Raw genomic sequence first — 13,014 nt, forward strand, 5'->3', positions numbered from 1 at the left:
GACATGATGAGTCCCGTGACATGATAATACTGTTTCCACCTTAGTTGTTGCTCTCCTGATTAAATCTCTTTATTTTTTACAGTATGTTTAAGTTGACCCAGAGAGGTGGGCCTCTGCTTTTGTTTTGATATAAAACTAACTTTTTTTGATAATGTTATGTTATTAAAAGTAGATGAGCTCTAGTTGCATATATGTGGAAACATACAGGTGACTAGTATGCTGGCTCACTTAAATTTAAAATGTATCACTAATTTTTGGCCATGGGAGACATACCACTATAAATTTAATTTACTTAAAATGACAACTGACACCATAATTGACTTAGTAGTTTTTTGATAGTATGTGTAATGCTCTTCACAGTCTAAAAAGAATTTTATTGTATTAATTCGCTTAACCATTGAGAAGAAATATGTACAAAATTACTCCTGAACATGTGGATGTTTTTTTAAATGTAATATTGATATTAATCCTCTCCAAATTCTGTATATTAAAATTTTGATTAGAATGCAGTGAAGCAGATTATTGCAACAGATTTATCTACCTGTACCAGAGATGGATTTACCATGAAGCTAATGAAACGTAAGCTTCAGGGCCCATCACTTGCACAAGCCCCTTCCAATGCATTCACACAGTCATATATTTCTGCAAAATTTGCAAAAGTAAGCTGTTTTAACCAGTCAATTAAGACTGCTATTTCTTTCCACTCCAACTTCCCCTCGTGTCAAGTAGCATTGGAGTGGCCACAGACATTTTTGGGATCTGGCTAAGGGGAAGTTGAGTTGGGGATGCTTCCATCGTTAAGTTGTTGCGAGCCATCCCGGTGTAGGAATGGCTTACAGAAATACTCCTGCTGTCCACTATGCCAACTCATCCGCCATCATGACATGGCGGTACAGGGCCAGAAGTTGTATCGCAATAATGGGAAATGTAAAAAATGAAGTGGTAAATAAAAAAAATAAACTAGACAACAAATACCACTCCATTATTGTAGATCCTACTGGATGTGACAAACACTGAACAGTTGCTAATTATTGTGCACCACTGTTATAACGGACCCTATGAGTGATTTTTAATTTTTTCAGCAACTGAAAACCATCTATATGTGACTTTATTCAACAAAGTGAAACAAGTTCTGGACGACTGTAACTTGCTGTTGAACAATATGCACAGTGAGGACAAAGGGCTGCAAGCACTCTTTAAAAACATTAATAAGTACACAGAATGCGAGATGAAGGGAATGAACTGCAGAATGCACAGTTCATTCCCTTCATCTCGTCAGAGAAAAAGCTGCCTCCACAATACCTGAAGTTGTTGATTACTTGGCTATTTCACAAGGTATGTTTTCTTTTTGGGTTCATCTCGTATATGGAGTATTTTTAACACACATGCCAACTTGGATATTTCTTTAAAGAGTCTAAATATAACGAGATGGTCTGCCCATTATGAAGCTGTTAAAGCTTTTGCAATTTGGGTGCATTTTTTTAAGGACTCTAAAATGTATTTTCGAAGACTCGGAAGAGAAACCTGAACACAAATGACATGTGAAAAGTTTATTCAAAAAGTTGACAAAGCTCAAGTACATCATTTTAATTGCAATTTGGAAAGACATTTTGGAATGTTTCAATAAAACAAGTGAGAAATTAGACTTTTGATTTGGACGTACAGTATACAAAGGATAACTTCTTTTGTCATCTTTAAATTTATTTATTAAAGAATATTTAGATAATTACATCAAATTACATCAAAAAGCAAATTCTAACAAAAAATTTTCAGATCCTACCAAAAAGAGTAATTCATTGAGGAAGTGTAAATTTTGAATAGAAGTAATGAATAGGCTCTTGTATTTTTTGATAATCCAATTAATGAAAAGGAGTGAATCATATGAACACACTGGAAAAAGATTTAAATTTCTTGCTGATTTGACATGAAATACTGACTTTGACAAAGATAACACAAAACTCATAATATGCCACTACAACAAGGACATCAACAACAAACTAGTTAATGAGTGTTGTCAATTCAAAGAGTATTTAAAATTAGTCATTGCACAAGAAAATTTAAAATTCTCCGAAATCTTACAGCTCATATATGAAAGAAACTTGATAAAGTTTTTCCCAAATTTGACAACAATCCTACAAATTTACACGATGTTACCAATAAAGAGTTGTGAAGCTGAAAAAAAAACTTTTCTAAACTATGAATAATAAAAAACAAATTTCAATCAACCACGCTAGAGAAAAAACTGAATCATCTGTCTATTCTCTCTATAGAAAATGATATTACAAAATCATTGTCATATGAGGAGGTGATCAAAGTTAACAGGAGAGATTGCTTCTACAGGGATGGGATACACTTAAATAGAAAGGGTGCAAGAATATTTGCTGATGCTATGGAGGCAGTGTTAGGTGGGTCGGAAAACTGCTAGCTTGGGGGGAGACAAAGACCAATAGATTGACAGTAGCCACTGGCAGAGGTGAAAGAGATTCTTGCACTGCTTCTATGAGAATGAGCAGAAGCCTGAAAAACAAGATGCATGGTATTTCAGAAACTGCTGGGAGCCATTGCGGTACAAGTAAACACATGGGTTGTGTTAGGGTAGCTAAGAATAGAAACAGGTGCAGGTATACTTGCGTGTACACCAATGCTAGGAGTTTAGTAAATAAATTTGATGAATTTGAGGTATTGCTCAAAACATCGAAGGCAGATATTGTTGGGATATCAGAGACGTGGTGTCACACAGATATAAGGGATGCAGAACTGCAATTTGGGGAGTACAACGTCTGCAGAAAGGATAGACAGGATAGGAAGGGGGGAGGGGTTATGCTATTAGTTAAGAAACACATAAAAACCAAGGAAGTGAAGCCAGTCAACATCGCTGGACAGTGCAGTGTTGAGTCAGTTTGGTGTGACATAAACACTGGGAGATCAAAATTGAGAGTAGGAGTGTGCTATAGGCCTAATGACTCTGATGAGTATAATAAGGAACTGTACACGGAAATAGAGTGGGCCAGTAAATCAGAGAGTCGTATAATGGGAGATTTTAATTTCCCAGATATTGACTGGAATTTGGGGGCTGGTTACTCACACACTAGCAGGGCTTTTGTGGATTTATTGGATGATTGTTTTCTACATCAGCATGTTCGGGAGGCAACTAGAGGGAGTAATACTCTTGATTTGATTATCAGCAGTGATTCTTCATGCATTAAGAATCTGCAGATAAATGAATCACTAGGTCGCAGTGATCACAGTGTGCTCAAGTGGGATTTACTCAAAGAGGTAACTACCATTAGGGGTAAAGGGAAGGGTTATTGCTTCCGTAAAGGCGACTACGATGGACTGAGACAGTATTTAAATTCTATACAGTGGGACCAACTGATGATGTTACCAACAGCAAATTCAAAATGGGAAGCATTCAAAGAACTCATCTTGGAAGCTACTAGGCTTTACATACCAACTAAGAAATATTGTTCAAGGTTTAGGCCAAAATGGATGTCAGATGAACTAATGAGGCATATGGCAGAGAAGAAAAATGCATGGGATACATACAAATTAACACATGACACAGAAGCCTATGATAGATACAAGTTGATATGCAACCAAGTTACAAAGGAGGTTAGGCAGGTGAAGGCAGATTACGAGAAATCCTTGGCAAGGGATGCAAAGAAAAACAGCAAAGAGTTCTTTACTTATGTAAACTCTAGAAGGAAGGGGATGAATCACATTGGTCCACTTGATATTGATGGGTCAACTGTTGATGATCCTGCTCAGGTAGCTAACAAACTAAATGAATATTTTGCATCGACATTCACACATGAGGAGTTATTCAGCGAGGGGAATGCCAGAGGTGTATTCAACTCTAGCAGTAAGCTACAGAATCTTGAAATAACTGGGAGTAAAGTGGAGGAGAAACTGTTGAAGATAAACACAAGAAAGGCACCAGGGGTGGATGGGATATATCCAGTTATATTAAAGGAGGCAGCAAAGGAAGTAAGCAAACCCTTAGCCATAATTATGACAGCTTCCTTGGACTCAGGGGAGGTACCCATGGACTGGAAATGTGCAAATGTGACCCCAATTCACAAAGGAGGATCAAAGGCTGACACAAGTAATTATAGACCTGTGAGCTTAACTTCTGTTCCAGGAAAATTAATGGAGGCACTGGTTAAAGAAGCACTGCAGGATCATTTAGACAAGACTTCAGTTATAGCTCAGACACAGCATGGTTTTGTTAAGGGGAAGTCTTGCCTGACCAACTTGATTGGATACTATGATGCAGTCACAAAAGAACTGGATGCAGGGAATAACTTTGATATTATATACTTGGATCTTAGAAAGGCTTTTGATACTGTTGCACATGGAAGACTGCTACACAAATTGGAGCAGTGTGACATTGGAGGCAAATTGCTGCTATGGATAAAGGGGTGGTTGAGGGGGAGAAGACAGAGAGTGGTAATCAATGGACACTGCTCATCGTGGACTGATGTTATTAGTGGAGTTCCTCAGGGCTCAGTGTTGGGTTCATTATTGTTTTCTGTATTTATAAATGATATTGATGATGGTATATCGGGCTTAATGTCCAAGTTTGCAGACGATACAAAGGTTGGCAGGGTTGTCAAGGACACTACTGACACTATGCTGCTGCAGCAGGATCTGGATAGGTTGAGCAGATGGGCTGAAAGGTGGCAAATGAAGTTTAACATTGACAAATGTAAAGTACTACACATGGGAAACAGCAACCCCAGAGCAACGTATCAACTCTGTGGTACTACACTGACAGTAGTAGAGAATGAAAGGGACCTGGGGGTGGTTGTGCAGGCAGATATGAAGTTCTCTGAGCAGTGCAGACGGGCTGCAAGAGTAGCTCATGGAGTGTTGTCAATGATATACAGGAATTTTTCCAGCAGAGATAAGGAGGTGATTATTCCATTGTATAAGGCGATGGTCAGGCCACACCTAGAGTACTGTATACAGGTCTGGAGGCCTCATTTCAAGAAGGATGTAGAGCTGCTGGAACGAGTACAGAGAAGGGCAACAAGATTAGTGAATGGAACAAAGGGGTGCTCTTACGAAGAAAGGCTTAAGTTTTGCAAATTACAGTGTCTGGAGACTAGGCACCAGCGAGGTGATCTGATAGAGGTGTATAAAGCCTTGAATGGTTTAAGCATGCTCAATTCTGATGGGATTCTTCCTCTAGCTCAGAAAAATCACCTGAGAGGGCATAAATTCAAATTGAGGAAAGACAGATGTAGGATAGACGTGCGGAAATTTGCCTTTAGCCAGCGGGTGGTTGGTTGGTGGAACAGACTTCCATCCCTTGTGGTGGAGGTTGATAGCCTAAAAAAGTTTAAGGCTCAGCTGGACAGGTATTTTGAACGAACAGAGGGGTGAAGTGGAAGTGGGTTTTTTTTTTTTTTTTTTGGGTGATGCTGCATAAGCTTGTTTTCTTGCATCAAATGCCTCTACTAATGCTAATGCTAAAAAGTGTATACAGCCAAAAAATGTAGGGAAAAAAGTATTGTAGAGGTGTGTCAGGCAGAGCCGTGCCAAGGTGAGGCAAACGAGGCTCTTGCCTCAGGTTAAAAGCCGAAAGGGGGCACCAAAAGAAATATTAAATAATTGCCAACATTTTCGATTTTATCTTCTGATTATTCCAATCCACTTATCACTTTGTTTTTGCAAGACAAAAATCTTTGTCATGCACTGTACAGATACCACAATCTGCGTGCTAGCAATATCTGGGACACCACAAAGTTTTTGTCGCCCACTCGTCATCATTTTTATAACCTCAATTACTTGTGTCCTGGAAGAGTTATTGGCGACACCGTCGAGCGTAAACACTACCTCTACGGAAGATATGCAATTTATTTGCAGAAGGTAAGTGTTTGGGTATATTTGAAATTAATTAAAATATAATAAATTTATTTAATAAATTTAAATTTGTTAAATAGTAAAAATGGCATAAAAAAACTTAATGGTAGTGAATGCAGGAAAAAGAAATTTTTGTCATCCTTTTATTTTTAAAACATATACTAGAAATGTATTTTAAATAAGTCATTTTTTTTTATTAAAATTTTTTTTTTTAATATTTTAGGGGAAGACGCAATTTTTCATCCTTGCCTCAGGTACTAAAATGGCTCAGCTATGCTGAGCCATTTTAGTACCTGAGGCAAGGATGGCTGGTGTCAGGCAGTTAATTAATACAAATATTATGCTATTTTTCTGGATTTTGTGATGTTTGTGGTATTTGTCAGTTTTTTTAAATTTAATTTGCGATTTCTTTTCTCATTCTAAACAAATATTCACCTTTGTATTCGTAATTTTGTATTATTTTTCTTAAAGATGGCCTCAAAAATTGTATAAGCTTCAATCCCCAAAAAAACCTGGATCCGTCCCTGACCAGCAATTATATAAATTTGGATTTCAACACTTATATTAATGAAAAGATAAAAGCTGTTATTGTTGGATTTACTGTGCATCAGGATCTAGTGCTACATCACACCAATGTATTATATCTGCATGTGAGTATGGGTGCAAAGCTAGAATAACTCATAGGAAATAACCCTATTCCCTTTGCCTGCAATTGACTAACTAGAGCTCTCCTGACTGAAGATGCCTTTAAGAATTCCTCTAGTCTCCAATGAGATTGACCCCCAACAAAAAAAACTTTCCAAATAAGACAAGCACCTGATGAGTAGCATGTGACTGATTTACTAAGTAACTTTTGTTTGGTCATTAGTGGAGGGTCATGCCTGAGGAGAAAAAAATCATACCCCACATTAACATCAACCACAACTGACTGTTTCATATTTTGATTATTCATGCTCAATATTCATTAATCAATAAATAAGCAGGTTTCTTTGTAAAATATAGATATTTGTTTCATATAAAATTATATCAAATTATAAACCTGAATATTTACTGAAATGACTCAAGGTTTCAAAATATTTAAAAAGTATCTTGAGATATTTAGTTTGCTTTTATTGCTTAACTTTTGGAATAATAAGTAGAGGACAGTTATTTGGGAGGGAAAATAATTTGGAAGGTAAGTCTCACTAATGGTAAATGATGTAATATAGTGGGGCATAAATTATCAAAACCATTCAAGAAAATGACAAATAGGACCATTACCGTAGGCACTGTGCATGTATATTTTATTCCAGTAAAATATTTTTATAATATAAATTTAACTTACTGCCAAAGGGAAGGCTGGGTTATTTTCATTTAACAATATTAGGAATCAAAACCCAAGTGCAATTTTTTTTATTTTTTACTTTTATTTTATTATTATTAGCCATATGGTGCAAGGAAGCCTGAAACTTATGCTGCACCAACCAAAAAAAAAAAAAAATTCTGAATTACCCTGAGAGAGAGAGAGAGAGAGAGAATAAGAGAGAGAACAAGGATCAGAAGTAGAAGGGAATCACCAAGAAAGAGAAGCATGATGATAGCAAGCTCAGGACCCAACCCCATACTCACCAGTTGTGAGCCCCTGGAGTTTAAACTCAGTAATATAACTAATTTTGAAACTGCACAAAAAGTAATGTTTGCTGTTTTTGCTGCTACACTGCAATTCATTTATAACATGGAAAAGTATTTATTGAAGCACAGAATTCTGTTTCCATTCCACTAAATAATTTTTCCCAGCATCAAGTTATAGGCTTTTAATTTTGAACTTCTTTTCTTTTTCTTTCTCTGCTTGCTTAGAAAAAAACTTACAACATTCCCAAAGCAATTAATTATTTTGCCATAGTCTCTACTACAAATTTGAGAAATCTCTATTGGACAGTTTGTTTGTTTGTTTATTTGGTTTTTAGGAGCATTAGCAACTAAGGCCATATTGCTCTGGGAATATGTGGTGGTCATTCCCTGACCTTTCCGCATCCTCCGTATTTGGTGGTGACGGGCTTGAACCCCAGTCTAATCAAAGAGCATGTGCTACGCACTGCTGCTCCTTCCCACCTGGCTACGGAGGCACCCCTATTGGACAGTGAAACATCTTGTATAAATGGCAACCACCAAGCAAAAACCATGTATATTTAAAAAAAAAAAAAAGTATTGTTAAGCAAGGTCCTCCCCTCCAAATAATCAAATGCACCCTACTACATGTAGTCTTCTATGTTGCAAAAACATGTAAAAAAGATAATCCTGTAGTATAGAATTTTAGATAAAATTAACAATACGCCAGGATATTAATAATAATCAGTTTTATTCTGCAAAGAATTACAATTATAAAACTTAAAATCATTAAAGGTGTCATTACATTATGAGACCAAAATGCTTGATAAAACAGATTCCATAACATAAAGCTCATTCTTGTGCCATGCATCACTGGCATTAATTGTACAAGTTCTGTTTACACCATAACAGCGGAAAACAATTAACAATACAGCTACTGTTATATAATCTTACTCTTGCCATTGTAGAGAAAACCTCTTTCTGTACAATAATCAGCAAGACTGATTAATTCAGAATGTTGTATTATTGGGCTTTTGGCACATTAGCAATTTAGACCATATTGTGCCATTGTGCATTATGTCTCTACAAGATTCTCTGACTAATTTGCAACTGATAGGGCTCAAAAAACCTACTATCAGCTAACTACATTCTCAAGTAAAGATGATTTTAGAAATTCTTCCAGTCATCAACAAGAATAAAACCAAGACCTCTCTAAACTAGCAACAAGTGGCTCAACTACCATATCATCAGGAGGACAATTCAGAATGATATTTACACATTAGAGAGAACCGATTAGATCAGAAAAATTAAAATTAGGTTTACAGCAGGCAAAGTACAGACAGGGAACAAAAAAAGGAATATTCCCATTCCTTTATTTCTCCTCAGGCCTGAAAAAAAGATAAAATTCTTTTTATTATAGTCTTATTACCCCACCTCCACTTAACCAGCTTCATCTTTTCATACATTTCCCCAGTTTTTTTTTTTTTTATTACTTTTACTTCCATATACACAGTATACTACCAAAAGAAGTATTTTGCTATTTATTGTTGCTAAAAGCTGACAGCTCTTCTAGCACTACTGGTGTCTCAGAGCAGTAAAAAAAAAAAACCAGCATTAACTTACATGGCACTCCATGCAAGAAGCTTCCTTAGGCAAAACATTTATTTATTAGAAAAACTTTTAAGCTAAAGGCAAGTAGTAAAGCCACTGAAATTTGATGGTATACATTCAGTATACATCTGGGGGGGGAGGTATGGCAGGATGGCACTGAACCATTACGGTTAATTATGAGGGCAACACTGGACTTAAAAGACATAACCTCGGATTGGAGAAGTGCAATGTATTGCCAATCCATAAAAATGGTTCTAAAGGCTAAGTGGATAACTTCTGACCAGACAGCCTGACTTCAGTAGTAGGGAAAATCATAAAGGCATGATAAAGAGTGCAACAAAATGACATTTAGACAGAATAGAATTCTGAAAGAGACAGAACAGAATTCTGAAAGAGACAGAACAGTTTTCTAAAGGAAAAATCATGTTTAATAAACCTGGTTGGATATTTTGACAGTCACTCGTGAGCTAGATGTAGGAAATAATTTCAACATTTACTGTGGGTTGTGCTTAATGGCTACGCTTCAGACCGGGTTAACATAAGAAGTGGAATTAACCAAAGATCAATACTAGGGCTACTGTTTTTAATTTTCTTAAAAAAAAACAAAGGGATACAGGGAATGATTTCAAAATTTTCAGATAATTCCAAGACCACTAGAATAGTTACTGATAAGCACCAAGCAGTGCTTCTTCAAGAATACTTAGATAGACTTCTTCAGGGATGGTCAGAAAAGTGGCAGTTATATTTTAATGGAGAAAAATGCAAGGACTTGCACTTAGGATGTAGCAACCCCAAAGTAATGGTTGGGGGTGAAATGAAAACAGTACAGGAAGAAAGGAATTTGGGAGTTAAGATACAGGTAAACATGAAGTTCTCAAAGCAGTTTAGATGGGAGGCAAGGAAGGCTCATGGTATCTTATCAGGGATTTATCAAACACTTCCTTGTAGAGATAGGAGGTCATAATCACACTGAATAAGGTAATTGTGAGACCACATTTGGAATACTGTGTTCAAGTTATGGAGACCACACTTAAAAAAAAAGACACTGGGCTTCTTTAAAGAGAACAGAGATGGGCAATTCACCTGGTGAGATTTGCAAAATGGCATCCATATAAAGAACTCCAAAGAAGAAAGTCAGCCGCCAGCTTGATAACTAAGGTAACAAACAACTTGGTTAAATACAAATGTCAGCTGGATAGTTATCTATGTAAGGAGGAAGTAAAATAGCTACTTTATTTTATTATTTTTAATTTATTAATTTTTTTGGCTGATCGCGCAAAAGCCTCGGGCTTCCTTGCACCTTATTATGGCTAATACTAAAATGAAAACAGTACAGGAAGAAAGGAATTTGGGAGTTAAGATACAGGCAAACATGAAGTTCTCAAAGCAGTTTAGATGGGAGGCGAGGAAGGCTCATGGTATCTTATCAGGGATTTATCAAACACTTCCTTGTAGAGATAGGAGGTCATAATCACACTGAATAAGGTAATTGTGAGACCACATTTGGAATACTGTGTTCAAGTTATGGAGACCACACTTTAAAAAAAAGACACTGGGCTTCTTTAAAGAGAACAAAGATGGGCAATTCACCTGGTGAGATTTGCAAAATGGCATCCATATAAAGAACTCCAAATAAGTAAGCTATGCTTGGTGGCCAGTGTAGAGGCGACAGAGTGTATAAGGCTCTGAGAGAAGAAAGTCAGCTGCCAGCTTGATAACTAAGGTAACAAACAACTTGGTTAAATACAAATGTCAGCTGGATAGTTATCTATGTAAGGAGGAAGTAAAATAGCTACTTTATTTTATTATTTTTAATTTATTAATTTTTTTGGCTGATCGCACAAAAGCCTCGGGCTTCCTTGCACCTTATTATGGCTAATACTAAATATTAAGTGGCTCCGATGTTACTGTTGCCTCTGAATGGTGCCCTGACCTGCACTGACTGGGTTGCCATTATAAAATTCACATAACTTTTGTCTTTTTTGCAGGTTAACCTTCCATCAATCTGACACCATCAATTTAACAGAGACACTCACGTGACATCTGTAAAACACACTTTTTATTTTAATTATAAAAAAATTAATGTTAGCTTTTTTACTGAATTCAAAATGATCTAATTATTTGATAAACTCGATTAAAAATATCAAATGAAAATAAACAAGAGAAATAAAGTTTTTATTGTATTTCTTAGAATTTTTAGGATCACTTATCCCCTGATTAAAAAACAGACACTCACATGGTGGGCAGCATACACAATGTGAACGTCTGTTTCTGTCAGCTGTTCATATTTAGCCAGCAAAACCAGTGCTATGGCAAGGTCAAACACCTGTCACCGGCCTCTCACATCAGACACCACATGAGAAAGGGAATTGCCTAGAAGAAAGATAAATACGTTTGCTCACCTGGCTTCTGTAAAATGCCAAATAAATAAATTAATAACTTGTAATCCAGAGTATATTGAAATGAAAACAGAAAATACTGTATATCCAGTCAGAGAATATTGGTAGGCAACAGTACAGGACAGGATTAATTTCATTTTACAAATTTAAAAAAGTAACATAAAAAACTTACAAAAGTAGTATCTGTCAGACACCATGCAAGCAGCAGAAAGAAACATTCCCTATGTATCTATATGATATTTCCTTCATACTGATTCATGCAGCTCAGCTTCAAACAAATTTAAATCTTTTCAATAATATGAGAGATGTTTAAAAAAAAAAAGACCTGTTATTTGAAATCTAATCTGTATCTATTCAGAACATTAGGAATAGTTTACTTTTAAACTATTCCTAATGCATATACCTGCAACAGTTAGTCTGCTTTTTTTTAACATGCTCTTCAGCATAGTGACTGTGGCATTTTCTCACAACCATATCACTATAAAATTGCATCCTCTTAGCAACATTTTAAGGTCAGAAATGCCCAAAAATCAAATGGGACAAGGTAAAAGTTATAGAGTAAATTCTAGTGGTATACTACCTCCTATTAATTTCATTGATCAGTGCAATACAGCTACTTTGCTTATTAGAGGTTTGAAGTGGTGAAACCCATGGTCTCTAGAACAATGCTCCAGCAATCACACCCCCATCTCTTCAATCATGATTGATGTCTTTTGAGGTTACAATGGACATCATGGCAAGGTCCAATCTGATTTATATTTTGAGTGTACAGCTCTAAAATGGTGTTCACAGGCCAGCTGCTATGGCCCACAGGACTGAACCTACTGGTAACTCACTAGGCTTCCACATCAGCTAGTGTATAATCTTGCTGCCTCCACTCTGCCAGATAGTGACTAGAGGGGGTCCGAGTAGTACAAATGCGGGGTTTGTTGTTGAAGCCACATTATGTCAAGGAACTGATTATATTCTTGCCGTGTGTACGCCATATCTAAAAATTCATTACTTCGTACATCCTGTCCACTTTTCTTGGCTGGTCTTCTTTCGTGGACATTCTCAACCTTGTGTTGTTGGGCATTACAAGAATGCAAAATGGGATGATCTGCAAGATTTCTTTTCCTAGGTTGGATTACTGTTTTAAAAATTAGCATTAATAGAGGCATATGATGCAAGAAAGCAAGTAATACAGCATAAGCAAAAGAAAAAAAAAAAACAGCACTTCCCATTTCACCCATCCATGGTTCCCAAAGTTTGTCCAGTTCTTCCTTTAATTTATTTAAGCTGTCAAGGTTTAGGCCTAAGTGGATGTCAGATGAACTAATGAGGCATATAGTTTGTTTGTTTGGTTTTTAGGAGCATTAGCAACTAAGGCCATATTGCTCCGGCATATGCGGTGGTCATTCCCTGACCTTTCCGCATCCTCCGTATTTGGTGGTGACGAGCTCGAACCTCGGTCTAATCAAGAAGCGTGTGCTACGCACTGCTGCTCCTTCCCAACTGGCTACGGAGGCGCCTAATGTGGCATATGGCAGAGAAGAAAAATGCATGTGAT

General features: G+C 36.7%; 1 protein-coding gene across 1 annotated transcript in view; it reads right to left on the reverse strand.

Annotated features, from left to right (window-relative positions):
- Positions 1-11,708, reverse strand: part of LOC150084218 (transmembrane protein 126) — a 108,861-nt gene extending 97,153 nt beyond the window's left edge. The window contains exons 1-2 of the mRNA XM_090376157.1: positions 11,638-11,708; positions 11,303-11,439 (exon numbers count right to left, since the gene is read on the reverse strand). The gene's annotated coding sequence lies outside the window, so the exon portion shown is untranslated. The remainder of the gene's footprint in view (positions 1-11,302; positions 11,440-11,637) is intronic.
- Between the last annotated feature and the right edge of the window lie 1,306 nt (positions 11,709-13,014).

Source organism: Mastigoproctus giganteus, chromosome 6 (genome assembly GCF_048544385.1).
Source record: "Mastigoproctus giganteus isolate SK-2022 chromosome 6, ASM4854438v1, whole genome shotgun sequence".
NCBI lineage: Eukaryota > Metazoa > Arthropoda > Arachnida > Uropygi > Thelyphonidae > Mastigoproctus > Mastigoproctus giganteus.